Source organism: Brassica rapa, chromosome A10, assembly GCF_000309985.2.
Source record: "Brassica rapa cultivar Chiifu-401-42 chromosome A10, CAAS_Brap_v3.01, whole genome shotgun sequence".
Classification (NCBI taxonomy): domain Eukaryota; kingdom Viridiplantae; phylum Streptophyta; class Magnoliopsida; order Brassicales; family Brassicaceae; genus Brassica; species Brassica rapa.
The window spans coordinates 5,535,990-5,555,542 of record NC_024804.2 but is presented as its reverse complement, the minus strand read 5'-3'; the positions used below and the strand labels follow the sequence as shown (position 1 = coordinate 5,555,542).

The following is a 19,553-nucleotide window of genomic DNA, read 5'->3' as shown; positions in this document are numbered from 1 at the left end:
AAAGTGGGATAACTTCTTCATCCCAACTATATGAGATTTATTCAAACTTCCTGTGATTCTCCACCACTTTTATGTATCCAAAATCAAGCTTCTTAAAAAGTGATTCATCCTGGTTTGATTGGAACGACGAAGAAGCTGTCATATTCCCAAAATGGGAAACTAGAATCACCATATTTGAAAGTGGGATAACTTTTTCATCCCAACTCCTATGAGATTTATTCAGCATCCTGGTGATTCTACACCACTTTATGTATCCAAATCAAGCTTCTTACAAAGTGATTCATCCTGGGTTGATTTGAACAACGAAGAAGATGTCATTTTCCCAAAATGGGAAACTAGAATCACCAGATTTGAAAGTGGGATAACTTCTTCATCCCAACTCCTATGAGATTTATTCAACTTCCTAGTGATTATCCACCACTCTATGTATCCAAATCAAGCTTCTCACAAAATGATTCATCCTGGTTTGATTGGAACGACGAAGAAGCAATCATATTCCCAAAAATGGGAAACTAGAATCACCATATTTGAAAGTGGGATAACTTTTCATCCCAACTCCTATGAGATTTATTCAGCATCCTGGTGATTACTCCAACCACTTTATGTATCCAAATCAAGCTTCTTGCAAATGATTCATCCTGGGTTGATTGGAACGACAGAAGATGTCATATTCCCAAAATGGGAACTAGAATCACCAGATTTGAAAGTGGGATAACTTCATATCCAACTTATGAGATTTATTCAATCTTCCTGTAATTCTCCACCACTTTATGTATCCAAATCAAGCTTCTTACAAAGTGATTCATCTGGTGATTGGAACAACGAAGAAGCTGTCATATTTCCAAAAATGGGAAACTAGAATCACCAATTTGAAACGTGGGATAACTTCTTCATCCCAACTCCTATGAGATTTATTCAGCTTCTGGTGATTCTCCACCACTTTATGTATCCAAATCAAGCTTCTTACAAAGTGATTCATCCTGGTATGATTGGAAGACGAAGAAGCTGTCCTATTCCCAAAATGGGAAACTAGAATCACCAGATTTGAAAGTGGGAAACTTCTTCATCCCAACTCCTATGGAGATTTATTCAACTTCCTAGTGATTCTCCACCACTTTATGTTCCAAATCAAGCTTCTTACAAAGTGATTCATCCTGGATTGATTGGAACGACGAAGAAGATGTCATATTCCCAAAATGGGAAACTAGAATCACCAGATTTGAAAGTGGGATAACTTCTTCATCCCAACTCCTATGAGTTTTATTCAGCTTCCTAGTGATTATCCACCACTTTATGTATCCAAATCAAGCTTCTCACAAAATGATTCATCCTGGTTTGATTGGAACGACGAAGAAGCAATCATATTCCCAAAAATGGGAAAACTAGAATCACCATATTTGAAAGTGGGATAACTTCTTCATCCCAACTCCTATGAGATTATTCAACTTCCTGTGATATTCCACCTTTATGTATTCAAAATCAAGCTTCTTAAAAAGGGATTCATCCTGGTTTGATTGGAACGACGAAAGAAGCTTGTCGTATTCCAAAATGGGAAACTAGAATCACCATATTTGAAAGTGGGATAACTTCTTCATCCCAACTCCTATTAGATTTATTCAACATCCTGGTGATTCTCCACCACTTTATGTATCCAAATCAACCTTCTTACAAAGTGATTCATCCTGGTTTGATTGGAACGACGAAGAAGAAGCAATCATATTTCCCAAAATTGGGAAAACTTAGAATCACCATATTTGAAAGTGGGATAACTTCTTCATCCCAACTCCTATGAGATTTATTCAGCATCCTGGTGATTCTCCACCACTTTATGTATCCAAATCAAGCTTCTTAAAAGTGATTCATCCTGGTTTGATTGGAACGACGAAGAAGCATGTCGTATTCCCAAAATGGGAGAACTAGAATCCCACATATTTGAAAGTGGGATAACTTCTTCATCCCAACTCCTATGAGATTTATTCAGCATCCTGGTGATTCTCCACCACTTTATGTATCCAAATCAAGCTTCTTACAAAGTGATTCATCCTGGTTGATTAACGAAGAAGATGTCATATTCCCAAAATGGGAAACTAGAATCACCAGATTTGAAAGTGGGATAACTTCTTCATCCCAACTCCTATGAGATTTATTCAACTTCCTAGTGATCTCCACCACTTTATGTATCCAAATCAAGCTTCTTACAAAGTGATTCATCCTGTTTGATTGGACGACGAGAAGCTGTCCTATTCCAAAATGGGAAACTAGAATCACCATATTTGAAAGGGGATAACTTCTTCATCCCAACTCCTATGAGATTTATTCAGCATCCTGGTGATTCTCCACCACTTTATGTATCCAAATCAAGCTTCTACAAAGTGATCCATCCTGGTTGATTGGAACGACGAAAGATGTCATATTCCAAAATGGGAAACTAGAATCACCAGATTTGAAAGTGGGATAACTTCTTCATCCCAACTCCTATGAGATTTATTCAACTTCCTAGTGATTCTCCACCACTTTATGTATCCAAATCAAGCTTCTTACAAAGTGATTCATCCTGGTTTGGTTGGAACGACGAAGAAGCTGTCCTATTCCTAAAATGGGAAACTAGAATCACCGATATTTGAAAGTGGGAAACTTCTTCATCCCAACTCCTATGAGATTTATTCAGCATCCTGGTGATTCTCACCACTTTATGTATCCAAATCAAGCTTCTAACAAAGTGATTCATCCTGGTTTGATTGGAACAACGAAGAAGCTGTCGTATTCCCAAAATGGGAAACTAGAATCACGAAACTAGAATCACCATATTTGAAAGTGGGATAACTTCTTCATCCCAACTCCTATGAGATTTATTCAGCTTCCGTGATTCTCCACCACTTTATGTATCCAAATCAAGCTTCTACAAAGTGATTCATCCTGGTTTGATTGGAACGACGAGAAGCTGTCATATTCCCAAAATGGGAAACTAGAATCACCATATTTGAAAGTGGGATAACTTCTTCATCCCAACTCCTATGAGATTTATTCAGATCCTGGTGATTCTCCACCACTTTATGTATCCAAATCAAGCTTCTTACAAAGTGATTCATCCTGGTTTGATTGGAACGACGAAGAAGCTGTCATATTCCCAAAATGGGAAACTAGAATCACCATATTTGAAAGTGGGATAACTTCTTCATCCCAACTCCTATGAGATTTATTCAACTCCTGGTGATTCTCCACCACTTTATGTATATCCAAATCAAGCTTTTACAAAGTGATTCATCCTGGTTTGATTTGGAAAGACGAAGAAGCTGTGCTATTCCCAAAATGGGAAACTAGAATCACCAGATTTGAAAGTGGGATAACTTCTTCATCCCAACTCCTATGAGATTTATTCAACTTCCTAGTGATTCTCCACCACTCTATGTATCCAAATCAAGCTTCTCACAAAATGATTCATCCTAGTTTGATTGGAACGACGAAGAAGCAATCATATTCCCAAAAATGGGAAACTAGAATCACCATATTTGAAAGTGGGATAACTTCTTCATCCCAAATCCTATGAGATTTATTCAGCTTCCTGTGATTCTCCACCACTTTATGTATCCAAATCAAGTCATCCTGTGTTTCATCTTCTCTCTGACTTGATGAAACATTCTCTAATGTCCTCCTCATTACCTTGTTTCTCTGAAGAACATCACAACCGGTGTGAAGTAAGCTTCATCAAAAGCTTTTTATTGATTGAGATTCTGAGACTCTTTAGTGAAACCATCCATTTCTTTCTCGTTAGCTTCCCCTCATAACGTTCTTAGAATTTTCTCATTTCTTTTCCTTAACCTTCTCCCTTCAGTTTCATGATCTTCTTGAACTGGTTCTAGTGAACTATTTAAAGCGTTGGGTTTTGGTTCGGGTGGGTTAGCTAATGGTTTAGGTGATGGTCTGAGTGCGTTGATATAGTCATTATCGATTGAGGGTAACCACACTCGGTATGTCAGAGGTGCCTGTCGATCGATGGGAGGTGTGTTGTGACGATCGACGTCGGACTCACTCTGTCGATCGATGGTTGGCTCAACCGATCGAATCGATTTAATCATAGAAAGGGGAGGGTGGTGAGGATGCTTAGCTGCAAATTCCTCATGAGTTAGAATTCGAACCGCATTGCATTTCAGCGATTTAGCGGACGACGTCGATCGATGACTGGAGTTATCCGTCCATCGATCTTCGTCCATGGTCTGTCGATCGAATGCGAGTTTCTCGACATGAGTCGAACACCATTGGGATCGCCGAGACTCATGGAGATTCGATTTTGAAGTCTCCTTCCTCAGCTTTTCATGTCTCACCACTTACCAGAAATCATTATCTATGATGCATTTACGGGTGTTTTCCTTTATCAGCTCCTGCCTCTCTAGCGAAAGCTTCTTGTTCTTTATAGTCTCGCCAGTCTGAATCACTTGCGTTTCAAGTTTTCTCACCTGAGTCCCTAAGGTCTCGATTTGGTGTTTAGAATTGTTGTGGCGGAGTCTATTTTACCGTTGAAATCCACGGTGATTTGTTGTTGTTCCCAACAGTACTTGATCAAGCATTTCTTCGATCTTGCTTTCACTGAGTTTGGAGTAGTAGGAGTTCGAGTAGCGTTTGCTGTTGTTGAAGGGTTTTTGAGCTGTTGTTGAAGGGTTTTGAAATGTGAACTCTGGTTACTTCTTTGACCATTTCAAAGAAGTTTCTGTTCCGCCCTGGTTCCAAATTTCTTGAATCGGGTACCTCCGATGTAGTTCACATTTTCTTCTCCTTCCGTATCTACTACTTCTCCTTCAGCTAAACAGACTGCTTCCTAAGAGCTCGTGCACACCACATCTAACTTAGCTCTTACTTCGTCCATCTGTTCCTTCCCGATAGAGGTACAGACTTCTTCCGTTCAGAGTCCGTGTTTTTGGTTTTAACGGATTCTGAGTAGTGAAGTTTCCTTCACTCGCCGTATCAAGAGCATTGATACTGTAAGGCGAGACCTCGGAAGAAAGTGCTTAGCAGCTGCACTTCGTTAAATTCGTGGTGTGGACAGTTTCGCTGGAAGACCTAAACCTAATCCACGCATCTTTGAAGGACTCTCCAGCCTCCTGCGAGAATGTGGAAATTTTGTTTCGAAGTTCTTCAGCACGCGCCTCATCGAAGAAGTTTCGTAAGAAAGCATTCTTGATGTCGGCCCAGGATGTTAAGGATCCTGTGGGTTGCTGCCTAAGCCAGTGCATTGCTTCTCCATTCAGTGTGTATCTGAAGAGCTTGCACAGCAGGTAATTTTCGGGGACTCCTTCCATCCGAATAGCAGCGATTAAATCCTCGAACCGTTCTAGATGCTCCATAGGATGCTCGTGCGGTAACCCAGAGTAGGGTATCTGCGACACGAGAGTGTAGTATTGAGGCTTCAGCTCGAAATTCTGCTTCTGGATCTCCGGAAGTCGAATAGTTGATCTGTTGGAATACTACTCATCTGGGCGATTGTAGTCGGCCAGTGGTTTCGATCGAGCGTCCTCGTCTACAGGTTGAGCAGCTCCTGTAGCATCAGCATCAGGGATTACAGTCCCATGAGCATCTATTGTCTGACCTGTTGCATTACGCAGATGACCGTCCTGGTCATACAGGTTTCCGTTCTCGTCCTGTGTTAGAATAATAATGTTTACCATTTTTGACGACACGATATCGATCGACGTACGCAGTGTAGTATCGATCGTTGTCGAACGATTAGGATCGATCGACGATGAAGGTCTGGTGTCGGTCGATGGTTGGTTGTGAGTATCGATCAACGACGAAGTTGTTGCGTCGAGCGATGTGGAACGTTGACCTCTACGGATGGTGCGTTCCAAGTTAGCAGGATCGTCTGAGAACAACAAGTCTTTCTCCTTGTTGCTTCTGGTACCGCTGGGCATGCACCCGAAAAGACAAGAAAAAGATTATGTTAGAAAGGGGGTAGAGAAAAGAATAAGAATCAATAAAACTAAATCTAATGGCGATCAAAACTCCCCGCAACTGCCCAAATTTGATACCACTCAAATTACCCTAAGGAGTGTTACTCTCATCATAAGAGGTTCAGATGTAGTACTTAGGGATCAAATCCACAAGGAGCTAGGGAACAATTAAATCTAGTGTTTATTAATTCTAAGAGTTGTAAATGTTTAAATGAAATAGCAATAGTAACAAGCAAAGTAAAAAGTAAATGTAACTTGGTTGGAAATGATATTAGATGCAGGGCCACTATTCAGGTGTTGGAGATTATAATATCTATAGATGCCTATTTGTTGCATGCATGATATGTTAGAGCTCAACCGCTTAACTCAGTGATCAGCTGTCGCATGTTTCACTGGTTAACATGCTAGATCTCGTGTCTCAACGGTTAGTATGTTGACAACGAAAGAGTGTCGATCGACGGTCCTATAGGGACGTCGACCGATACACCTTTGCCTGAGTCGACCGATAGTCAGTTGAGGACATCGATCGACGGGTTCTAGCCAGGCCTATGAGCGAGATGATATGCCCTATTAAGATATTAAATTGGCAGTTAGCCCTCTCTAGCAGTCCTAATATGATAGATAGATGTCAGGATGGGATAACAAGGGTGCTTGAGTATGCAATCCTATGATCAAGTTCTAGTTAGCAAGGCTAAAACAAGCAATGAATACAAATCTATCATGAATATCACAACATGGCAGATCTATAAATTGGGGCTATTCCAACAAACCTATCTGAACCCTGGATCTAATAAATGAACTACTCAGACATAGCAAAGCAATTCATAACAATAAAGAAATGGGAATTCATAGTATAGATGAAAAGAAATGAAAACAAGGAGTTCCAATCACAAGTGATCTTCTCTCCAAACCTCTCTCTTCTCTCTCAAAATAAAACTGTAACAAAAAGCTCTCTCTGCCGTCAAAACACTTAGGCAGTATATAATCTACTAGGTTAAAAACTCGTCAAGGCATTTTCGTAATTTGGCTTGGCCTTAGGTTTTAAGTCCGCTGGATCCAAAATGTCGCATCTCCAATGTCTCGACATCGATCGATGGTACTTGTGTACATCGATCGATGGTACTTGTGTACATCGATAGATGGTACTTGTGTACATCGATCAATATTAATCTTCATTTGTCGAGGCATCTCCTGGTGTCGATCGATAGCACATGATGCACATCGATCGATTGTTCTTCCTCTCGTCGACCTCTACATGGTCAGCTCGGGTGAAATGTCCTTTAAGCTCCAAAATGCTCCAAAGTCATAGCTTTACTCTGAAATGCACCTGAACCTGAAAACATACCTAGAAGAGTAGAAAACATAGATATATATAGTAAAACACCTATATACCATAGATGAAAACGGGTCAAATCCAAGGTATATCAGTTTGCATGAGAATTAGATAGAGTCCACATATTTCAGTGCAGTTCAATTCGAGAGAGCAATTAGGTGATGTGGCATGAAAGTGATTCCTTATTGGATGATTTTTTTGGCAGACGTGGACACGCTGAGCACTCAGGATATCAGCCTTTTATTATTGTTAGATCTATCAGTTTATATCAACCAATATATTCTCATTAACTTGTAATACCATACCAACCTCATTGTCTATATACTTACATCACTATTGAAAACATATCAAATCATTTTTCAATAAATCAAGAACAATCATCTTCCTAAAACGATAAAAATATTTTTTTTTCTCTCCAGTAAAACCTCACAATGAGTTCCTCCAAAAACATTGTAATGCTCTAATTTCTGGTATATAATGAAATGTTTAAAATAATTGATTTGGTTATATATATTATCAAAATATGTTTACCATTTCAAAAACACATCCGCTAAGAATTACTGAGTTAAGCGTGTTTGAACTTAAATAGTAAAAATATGGGTGACCTATCGGAAAATAATTCGTGATATCGTGTGAATGAGGCCAAAGCACAGGAAAAGGTAATGTGGTGATTGTAGGATTAGTAATCAAAATTTAAGAGCCACTAAAAAATTAACGTACCGCCCATCACACATGATTGAGCCTACAAGCGAGAGAACAGGCGTGGAAGGCCCATACAAGTGGTATCCGAGCTGATTAGCCATCTCGGTTCTTACCCGAGAGGCGTCTTTAGACCAGTCATGGTGCGGCACGAGGACATTGTGCTCTAGTGAGTGGAGATGAATTGTAACATCATGATTTCTCATATATGATGAAAGGTTAAATATAATTGATTTGACTACATATATCATCAAAGTGTGCTTACCTTTTCGGCCACACATCCATTTAAAACTCCAGAATTAAGTATGTTTGAGCAAGAGTAATAGAAGAATGAGTGACCTATCCGAAAGTGATTCACGATATCTGATAGTGCTCAAATTAACCCTAAAGCTACTTTTACTCTCTCAAATAAGAGGTTCAGTTGTACTACTTGGGGATCAAATTCACAGAGACTCTAAGATTACAAAATAGATTTATTGTTTTCAAAATTATGCCAGACATTAATGATATTAAGCAAGTAAATTAGTAGAAGTTGTTTGTTGTTTTTAAAGATGAGGGAAAAGCTAGGACTCTAAGATTACAAAATAGCTTTTTGTGTTCAAAATTATGCTAGACATTAATGATATTATGCAAGTAAATTAATAGAAGTTGTTTTTGTTTATAAAGATGAGGGAAAAGCTAGACTTAAGTGAACTCTCAGGTATGATAGGTATGCAAACTAAATAAGTTATTAAGGATTTATTAAAAGACTCGTTCTCAAACTCATAGTTGGAATATAATCTATCAACTTTCATAGGTAGAGAATATCTAATGCTTAGACCTAGGAATCCAACTCTCGTATGTGAATCCTGAGGGTGTCGATCTATGCCTTCTATGGATTGTCGATCGGTGTCTCTTACTGATTATCGATCGATGTCTCTGATGGAGTGTAGATCGATACTACTTCTAGAAAGCTTTAGCGAAAAGATTTGATGTGTTCTATAACCCTTTTACCAACTTTCATATGTGCCTAACTTATCCGAGCGTGCTAGTTTCATTCAGGCAGCATACCATGCTTTTGCTTGCGACTATCAATCCTAAGATTTAAGTTCAAGGTTGGTTATTAGTCCTAATCTTAGAAATAAGAAAACTATAATTAAACCCTTGAAGAACCCTAAATCTAATTTAATCAAACCATAATTCAACCCTTGACGAACCCTAAATCTAACAGAATATCTACTCAGACATATTCATAAGAAACATTATGATGGTCTGGATAATATATCAGTATAATAAATCAAAAGACAAAGTACAGTAAAGAAACAAAGGAAGTTCAAGATCTTCTATCTCTAAAGGTGTTCAGATCTCTCTCCCCAATCCTAAGCTCTTTCCCTCTAGAATAGTATGAAGCCTAACCATTAACAATGGCTTAGAAACAGTAAATATATGATATCAAGTCGTCTAGGGATATTTTGGTAACATGTGGTCACTTATGGGCTTAAATCAGTCACGAAATAGGTTCAGCCCATCTTCTGACATCAGTGTCAATCGACACCAAGGCTGTGTCATCGATCGACACTCCTTCTAAACCTCGACAGCTTCCTCTCACGAGGCAGACGTACCACTCTTCAGTAAATCGAGCATAACTTTAGATCTAACCATTGGATGGACCTCACACCGGTGGCATTGGAAAGATAACTAAATGTGGTGAAATCCAAGGTATATAAACTCCCTCAAACTTATCCTCTGCTTGCTCTCAAGCAAAAAATAGAACAAATATGTGAAAAAGGTTTGAAAACAGTAGGGATTTACAAAATTTAAAATCACTACTTTCATCTCTGCAATGTTGCAAGCCACATCAAATAAGTACCTATCTCAAAGGCACTTCCATGTACTAGGCCTTAGCTTAGCAACCAAACCATCCAGCTATTGCTCAGCTGATTCCATCTGACATACCCCTCTACTGACTTCATTTCTTCATATAAATAATGTGTATGCTACATCTTGGGAGTATTGATCAAAGGACAGATGGATTGAACTCACGCAAGTATATGAACTAACAGGTAGTCTAATTCTAATTATTTCCCTTTCTCTCTTATCTGAATATTTTTATCTCAATTCAAAGGAATAGTGATGCTGATGCAGTCATCGGTAATGTACCTACCCCTTGCTTCCAGAAATGTGTGATCATTCTTTTTAATTAGAATAGTGGGGTCATAGGTAATGTACCTACCCCTCTGCATCTCAGGAAATCATCTCAGTGTAGATGCTGAAGAGAGTTAAAAGATTTCGATCCAATGTATACCAAGCCCCAAAACAAGGAAGTTGGATTGATTATGGTTGGAAGTCAGCTTTGGCTTCTCCAGACTTTCTCAGCTAGCGTGGATATTATTGGCGGGTGATCCACTACGGCGTTTCTATTCAGTTCACCCTGCAGTCAATAACCTCAAAGAATGGTGCTAAAAAGAGTGGTCAGAGTAGTAATAAAAATTGAAAGTTCATCATCCGTTTCTTGACTTTATAAAACTCATAATATCAAAAGAAAATACAGTATTAGTAATACCTCCCCCAGACTTAAACAACATTATCCCCAGTGTCATATAGTCTAAGATTGGTGGGAAAACAAATGGTAAGTACACAATGTAACATGGAAAACTGATATACCTGCTCACTGGATATGAGTGTCGCTCGACACAGTTAACTGGCGGTAGATCGATGCTCATGATGCTGCCTATCAATACTGACCGGTCCTATCGGTCGATGATGTGTGCAGTCGTCTCCTCAGATTATTTTTTTAGTAAAGAAGAAAATATCAAAGCAGTGGGTTCCATCCCACTGAGTGCTTGTTGTACGTTGTTTAGCTGGACTGTCATGCCATATCAATAGGTAGGTGCACTCCCACATGTGCAATTTGCTTGTCTGGTATTTCAGCCTTCACCCAATAGTACTTTACTCTCTGTCCATTCACCATGAACTCTTCTCCCTTAGAGTTGATTATCACGACAGTTCCATAGGGACCTGACCAGCATGAACGCAATTTCTCAGGGAATATCGTCAAACGAGAGTTATTCAGAAGCAGTCGGTCATTCGGTTCAAAATGTCTAGAGATAATCTTCTTATCGTGATAAGCTTTTGTTCTTTCCTTGTACAGTTTCGAGTTCTGATAAGCATGATTTCTGATTTCATCTAACTATTCAGTTGTATCAATCTCCTTTCATTTGAAGGCTTGATATCAAATTTTAACATTATTAGGGCCCGTACTGCTTTGTGTTCTCACCCCACTGGAAAGTGACATGCTTTCCCATAAAGCATGTGTAATCATGCAGTTCTAAGTGGCGTTTTAAATGCAATTATGTAAGCCTAAAGTGCATCATCCAATTTGGTAGGGCAATCTTTCTTGTTTTTGCTACTGTCTTTTCTAGGATTTCCTTGATCTGACGGTTGGAAAATTCTACTTGTCCGCTGGTCTGAGGATGATAATTCACAGATACTCTATGGTGGACTCCATGCTTTTAAGCAGCTTCTCAAACACTATGTTGATGAAATGGGAGCCTCCATCGCTTATAACTACTCAAGGAACTCCAAATCTAGGAAAAATGATACTTTTGAAAAGTTTCACGACTACATCAGCGTAATTTGGTGGGGAGGCTATTGCTTCTACCCATTTGGATACATTTTAGACATCGACTAAGATATATTTATTCCCAAACGAAGAAGGAAAAGGGCCCATGAAATCGATGCCCCAGCAGTCAAACACTTCTACTTTACGAATGAAGTTTTGTTGCATTTCGTGTGTTTTGCTGATTTTTCTCTTTGTTGACATCGGTAACATTGCGCTATGTATGCTTGAGCGTCATGAAACATGGTTGGCCACCAAAAGCCTGCTTTTAGGATTTTAGATACTGTCTTAAGACTCTCAAAGTGTTCAGCATAATCAAACCCATGGCACTCGAACAAGATACCGGGAACATCACCTTCAGCGACACAACATCTATATAAACCATAAAAGTAATGTTTGTAGAGGTATGATTCGTCCCAATAGCATCTCCAAATTTCTCTAAGAAATTTCTTATTGGTGTATACTATATCAGCATACCAATACCTATCTGAGTTGGTGTTATCTAACACATGCAGCCGCCGACTTAAACTTCTACCTCCGGGAGAATTTAACTCATATTGCGTGGGATTGCAAGAAACGTTGATAAACAATTACTTCGTCTATTTGTGGTTCGGTTTGATGGCCGTTTGAGATATCGATCGATACACCTTGTTAGGTGTCGGTCTACACCTGTTCAGATGTAAGAGATACATTACCGATAAACGTTGATTCCGTCTGATAGACGTTTTTGGTGGGTAGGAAGTCATCAATTGAAACGTCGTCTTTTGCTCTTATTAATGAGAGGTGTTCAGCAACTTCATTTTCTACTCCTTTTTATCCTTGATTTCTATATCAAACTCTTGCAGGAGAAGGATCCATCTTAAAATTCTTGGCTTCGCCTCTTTTCTCTGCATCAAGTACTTTAGGGCAGCATGGTCAGTGTGAACAACTACTTTAGAACCAACTAGGTAAGGTCAAAACTTTTCAAAAGTGAATACGACAGCTAGTAAATCCTTTTCCGTTGTTGCATAATTTCATTGTGCATCGTAGAGAGTCTTACTACTATAGTAGACATCATGTAGCTTCTTGTCCTTTTTCTGCCCAAGTACTGCACCTATAGAAAAGTTGGTTGCGTCGTACATTATTTTGAATGGTACAAATGGGAGCAGTCACTAGATCAGTCCTAACAAGATGAACTACTCAGACATAGCAAAACAATTCATGACAAATAACATAAAGGAATTCATAAATAGATTAAGGTTATAAATATTGGAGTTCCGATACAAATCTCTGAGGGAGTCATGGATCTTCTCTCCAAATCTACTAAAAAACCTTTCTGTGTGAAACTAGAAAATATGAATCGTGTAGAATGTGTGTGTTGCCTAGAACAATGGCAGAGCACATAAATATTAGGTTAAAAGTCGGCCAGGGGTATTCCTGTAATTATGTCTTGACTTGGGTTTTAAGCCGGCTGGGATTTGCGCGCTTCGCTGTCGATCTACAGCACAAAGTGTGCATCGATCGATGGTGGACTCTAAAGGTCGACCTCGAACTGGTTCGATGGTCATCTTCGAGCTTCCTCTCATGTTATCTCAAAAATGCACCAAAATCACTACTTTTCTCCAAATCATCCCTGAACCTGTAAAAGTGCTAAAAGGACTCGAAAACAACATAGATAGTTCCTAAAACACTGATATACCATGGATGGAAGTGGGTAAAATTCATGATATATCACATCCCAAACTTACCTTTTTCTTATCCTCAAGCAAAACAAAGGGTAGTCTTTGCAAAGAGTTTTTTTAAAAACAGCAGAGACTCACACAATTTAAGAACTATTAATCAAGTCTAATGGCGAATCCTTGCTCCCCGGCAACGGCGCCAAATTTGATATCACTCAAATTACCCTAAGGAGTGATTTTTACTCTCTCAAATAAGAGGATCAGTTGTAGTACTTAGGGATCAAATCCACAAAGAACATGGGGACACAATAGACTACAAAAATCAAGGTTAAGCTAGGCAATCAATAGTAAAGCAGTAAATATAAATGAAAGCAAGGTGAACAAGGCAGTTGTTCGATTGATTGAAGTTGTAAACAATAAGGAGAAATAGTTAGACCTAAGGATTTGTCAATAAAGATATTCAAAACTACAATTCAAGGATGCTAATGGTTTATAGATTCAATTCTAGAACTCAATTTTACTAAGTAATCCATATCTCACATTAATTTGGGGAATTGGTGATTCAATTGGTGATTGGTTAGCCCCTTTTTTTAATAAGTAATCCATATCTCAATTTGGGGCGATCTTCCTCAATCTCTGAGGATTTGGTGGATCAGATCGGGGGATCATCTGTCCCTGATGATTCCGCTTCTTGCTAGTTTTTGATTTAATATCTTTTTGCGTTTTTGTTTTTCGCGATCTTTGATCATGACGTTTCAGATATTCTTATCGGATAAGCATAATTTATTGGGATATCTTTGTTTCCTTAGTCTTCGGGATTCCTTTTTTCTCAGGTCGTTGAGATACGGCGAGGTCTTGACCTTTATAAAGCTTTACTTTGTTTTAGGATTTACCATAGTGCTTTGTTTAATTTCGTTTTGCTTGCCAAAGAAACATGGCATCGAGAAGATCAAACCTTCGCGTCTCTGATAGGGTGCGAACTTGAACTGGTAGTATTAATGCGGAACGCATTCGATCCGGAGATGTGAGCGAAGCGCTCACAGAAGTTCTTTGTGAGGAGACCTGACTTCTGCGGGCTTTGGCCCAAGAGGTAAAGGACCTTGAGTAGCCCGACAGGTTCGGAGGGACGTGACCGCCCCCTGAAGAAGGCAAAAACGAATGGTTCGGACCATCGTCTCGGTGTTTCGGGTGAGGCGGCTGTTGCCAAGCCGTTTCATTGGCAGTTTTCTCACTCCAAGGATTGCCCTATTACGGAAGACCCGAAAAGTATTGCTCACTTGGTGAGGCACTTCAAACATGCTGGGAGTCCCCTTCCTTCTTTGCGAAATATGATGGAACGCGAGGCTTATGTGAAGATGGCAGTGGCCCATGCTAAGGTCGTTCTTTTTCGATATTCGATCCTTTTAAATCTTCGGTTTGTTTTGTTTGTGCTGATTTGTTGTTTTCCTAGGCTATGGAGGCTAACAACTAGTTCGCAGCGACTTTGGAGAAACGCCTGCGGGATGTTCCGCATTCCGACGAGCTTTACGAAATAAAGAAGGTCGTTCGAGAGCTAAAGCTTGGCCTGAAGATGGCTCAGGATCGAGAGCGTGTCAACGCTGCTCAACTGGCCGCTGCCGAAAAGTTAGGGAATCAGGCTGCTTCGCTCGAAGCTCGTCTGCGAGTTTTGAGTAACGAGAGGAAATCGGCCCTCGAGCAGGTTTCCTTTTTAAAGGAGAAGGTTGAATTTTCTGCTAATAAGTTCTCTGACGATCTTCGTCGTGCGACTTATGACGCCAAAAAGGCTATGGGGGACAACTACTTGGACATGTTGGTATCTCTAAAGGAGAGGTGGGAGAGGAAGAAAGCCGCAACTGATTCTGAAGCTCATCTTAGGGTTGTCATGGAGAATATAGATCTCTTGAAGGAGATCATGAACAACAATCTTTTGGCTTCGGACGAGCTGTTGGGCCTTCAAACGAAGGAGGTCAAGCTCGAGTCCAAACTCGATGTGATGGAGATTTCGGATTTCTCCGTTGGGAAGCTTGATCTGCCTCAGATTTCTGAGGATTTACCAGAAGATTTCCTTGCTAAGGTCCCATCTGTGGCGGGCGACGTGACGAAGTCCTCGGGTGGTCAGTTCAAGGATGGCAAATTCGGCATCGAAGAGTAGCTTTATGGATTTTGTTTCTGTTTTTCCCCTTTGCTTTTGTTTCTTTATTATTATTATTTAATAAAGAAGGGGTAGCGAGTCCCGTTTTATTTGTTGCTATTTTTATGTTTATGCGAGGCCGATCTTTTGGGGCCGTGAGTCAATTTGCTGTAGATACTCTTATCGACGGTTTTGATGTAACAAAAGATTTTGTTAGCTAGTTTCGTTGCGCTCGTTGGCGGAGTTTGCCGCAACTGAGGACTTGATCAGGGTCCTGGTTTTTGGTCGACTGTCGTAGTTTTACGATAGGAGATCCGATATGCTCGAACAGCAATGTCTAAGAACTGTATTTATTAAGGTGTCGGATTCTAGTTTGTTACAGATTTGAAAAGGAAAGCAGCTTAATATTGTCGTGCCATTGTCCCTCGGGTGTTGTTATATGTTTACTTCGAGCTTTGAAGTTGGAGGGTGACTGTACTCGTGTCGTGAGTTCCTACGTACCCTCGTCGAGGGATCAAGTCATAACGTAGTTTGATTATTTCCCCAGGGACTGGGTTTGTTGTTCGATGGTTCGTGTACACGGGCACGTCTGTTGTTGGTTTTGGCTGCTTGATTTAGGAGTGTTGCTCGATGCCCTTGAAGCTTGCTAGGTAGCATATCCTGGAGCTCTTCTGGCTTCCTCTAATACTCTCGACTACTTTCGGGGTTTGAAATTTCAGGCATTGGTGATATGTTGAGGGAACTGCTCAACATTCTTCGGTCGATTGGCTTTTGCGGTCATGAAAAGCGCAATATTTGCTGAGGTCGTATGTTGAAGATTTTTGCGGTGAGTTGTTTGTGGGAACCAAAATTCGCACTGTCGATTTCCGTTTAAATAAGGAAACTAGGAAAACCCTAATTTCCCAGAGGACCCGGATATCTGCTAATTACCAGACGTCAAGCAATCAGAACACGAGAATAACAATGATAAAAATAAGAAATCGAAAAAGGAGAGCAAAGAAGATCTTATTCCGAATTTGCGTATGAGCGTTTACAACAAGGTATAAGCCTGGGCTCGAGAGCTGTCGGCGAGATTCCTAGTTCTAGCAACCCTAAGACGGCTAAACCTAATTGAGTCGCAGTTCGAAATAACAAAAACAAAAAATTGCCTAAATTGCTCTAAGTGCTAAGTTTGCTCTGAAAAAATCCTTCTTCTACGCTCCTCGCCTAGGACTCCTTATATACTAGCTCCAAGGTCGGTTTACGGTTTTACTCTTCTGCCCTTAAGCCGTCATAGCATAAAATGGAGATATTCCATTTTTTCCGATCTTCATAATTATCCTCAAAACTTCTTTATTTATCCGCGGAAACTTGACATTTATCTTTCCTTGTGGACCAAGCGTAAACCGTGTTGTGGTTTACGGGCTTTTGGTTAAAAATCGTAGGATGGGCCTCGAGTCGTGTTTTAGGTCCCTTTGGGCCGTCTTCCGACTCGAAGCGTTTACTACGATTTTTTCCGATAAGGAATTAACTTTCCGCGGTGTTAATCCGCAAAGTTTGATCGATGATCTAGAATAGCGGAAATCATAGACTGAGCTTGCTACGGTCTTCGGGAGATAGCATTGATGGTTTGAAGAGAATGCATGGACTGGTGTCGTCTCGACGTTTCAAAAGAGCTCGGTCGCTACATAGCGACCGATCTTTGGTTCGAGCCCGGTCGCTACGTAGCGATCGAGCGGGATGGATGCTCGGTCGCTACGTAGCAACCGAGCATTCGCTTGGACTTGGTTGCTACGTAGCGACCGGATAGCGTGCATGCGCGGTAGTTTCGCAATGATCGAGCTTGAGTTGTTATTTCGAGTCTTTCAAGGATACTTCTTCGTAAAAACTTCGTATTGATTATTTTTTACGAAAATTATATTTTTCTTTTTACTATCTTTTTTCGAAAATACGATTTCCGAGAATTTTCGGATTTTAATTCCGTCGTGACCGTTTTTGACCCCAACAGTTAGCCCCCCAGCCCGTTAGGACCATGCATTGTAGAGTCCTAGCGTGCGGTTAGGCATGTTTGGCAAGTTAGGCGTGTTGGATGGAATTAATATCCGAAAGTCCGAGCTTGAATAGTAAATTCTTATACCTATAAGAAAGGAGGTAATTTCTTCACATTTTTTTCACTTTCTTGTTTTCTCCAAGATTTCTCATAAGAAAAACTTTCTTTCTTTCTCTCCATCCTTTCCCTCTATTTTCCCAAAAGAGAAGTATAAAATGTCGAGCAAGAAAAAGATTGCGAGAAAAGGGTCTTCATCCGCGAGTGCACATGAAGAGCTCATTGTTCCGAAGATGGAGTTCGTGCCTCACTCGGTAGATCCCGCCGAGAATGAGGCATGGTGGGTTGCGCATTACGGTTCAATGACTCCTCCCAAGAAGAAGTCGTTCCCGGTCCTGACCCATCGTGCAATAGAGGAAGGGGCACCGAGCAGGAGTACCGGCGAGTTTCTCGAGATTATATTCCGAGTACGGTGGAGTTCCGGGTTCCTCGTCGAGTCGAACGCGCTGATAACCCCCCGGAGGGTTACTTTACTTGCTACGAAGTGCGTTGTCGCTTGTTGTTCCCGATTCCTAAAATCGTTGTCCGAGTACTGGATCGTTTCGAGGTGGCGATAAACCAGCTGAATCCTCTTGCCATTCAGCACCTTATTGGAATCCTGATCCTGAGCTATGAGCATGGTCTCTCCCTTTCCGTTGATCACTTTGAAGCGCTTCTGAGGCTACAGCTTGTCAAGGATAAGGAAAAGTATAGGCTGGTCCCTCGGAGCTTCATGTCGGTGGTTAAGAGGTTCAGCTCCAACTTCAACTCGTGGAAGAAATTTTATTCTTTGTTCGTATAGACGCTGCATCTGTCGAAGAGAGTTATATCCCACTACTCCGGAGGTTGCCGAACGATCGTCCTTTCATCAACCCGCTGGCTCCGTTTCCCGAGGATATCATTGAAGTGAGGGACCTTCTTAGGAATGGTCCGTTTTTCTGGACATCTTTCACGCCGAAACGAGTTCAGAAGGCGCTAAGGTTTGTGTGTCCCGATCCTGTGGAAGCGGGGAACGACTCCGAGCCTGATGATCAGAGTCCCGACGCTGCCCCCGCTGCCGCGACGGGGTGGAATTCTTCAAAGGGGAAGGATATCGATCTTGGCGACATAGAGTTTTCGATGGACGATTCTATGCTTCCGGGATGGGATCCAGACCTTGCTCATGGCGATGGCAGCGGTTCTAGCGAGGTTCCTATTCCGGACTTCGACGATTTCTTCGCTGGTTTACCATCGGGCTTTGATGCTCCTCCACCAACGAATGAAACAGGAAGGCCGAAGGTTGTCGCGGAAGGGTCTCGTATTATCAACGGGGTTTGATTTTTTCGAAAATATTTGTGATTGCCTAGTTATTTCTTTTTCTGCTTATAATGCGTTAATTGGTTTCGCAGGGCCTCAACTTGCTTGGCTCGGCCATTGAAGCGAGCCATAGGGAAGCTATGGTCTATCATTTTAAAGCGGAGAAAGCAGAACGAGATCTCGCTCGCATGCAAGGCGAGATGTTGGAGCGAGAGGCGCAACTTACTCGTGATCATGCGCGGGCTGTCCGTAAAGGAAGGGAAAAAGAGAAATCGTCGAGGTGATGAAGACTCGTGCCTCTCAGTTCCAGGTTGAGTATGGGAACCTCAAGAATGCCTTTACCTCGGTGGGTGATTTCCGTGAGTGCTGCGGTTCAGTCGGAAGTCTTTGGAGGACGCAAGCCGATGACTATGTGTTCGAGAAGGAAATGAGCTTGATGAAGAGTGGCATGAACGAACGTGCCCAAGCTGAGGCTCTCATTCCCTCGATCGACGAGCGGATCCAAGGGTTCTGGGATTCCATCCCGGTTTCCCCTGATACCGAGGAGGTTCCGACCGGGTTTCCCGATGGTGGCGAGGAAATGGATCGTCCCGCGGATGCGTTTGGTGTTTCGTTGTCCGGGGACTTTGACTTTGGACTATGAGAGGTGATGAGGCCGAGTGTGGCCTTTATTTGGAGAGATTTGTATGGGCCTGTTTTGGCCGTTTTTATTGCTTATCGGGACTGGCCGTTGGTGGCTTTGAATCCCTTACCGCTTTACGCGGTTTTATATATATGACGAATGTTTCATTTCGAGTTTTTCCTGAGTAGGTTTAGAAGTAGATATGAGTT

At 41.1% G+C, this 19,553-nt stretch overlaps 1 non-coding gene across 1 annotated transcript; it reads left to right on the top strand.

Annotated features, from left to right (window-relative positions):
- The first annotated feature begins 5,023 nt into the window (after positions 1–5,023).
- On the top strand, positions 5,024–5,128 carry LOC117129407. The gene has a single exon (XR_004453056.1). It is a non-coding gene; the product is annotated as a small nucleolar RNA R71 (small nucleolar RNA).
- Positions 5,129–19,553: the final 14,425 nt, after the last annotated feature.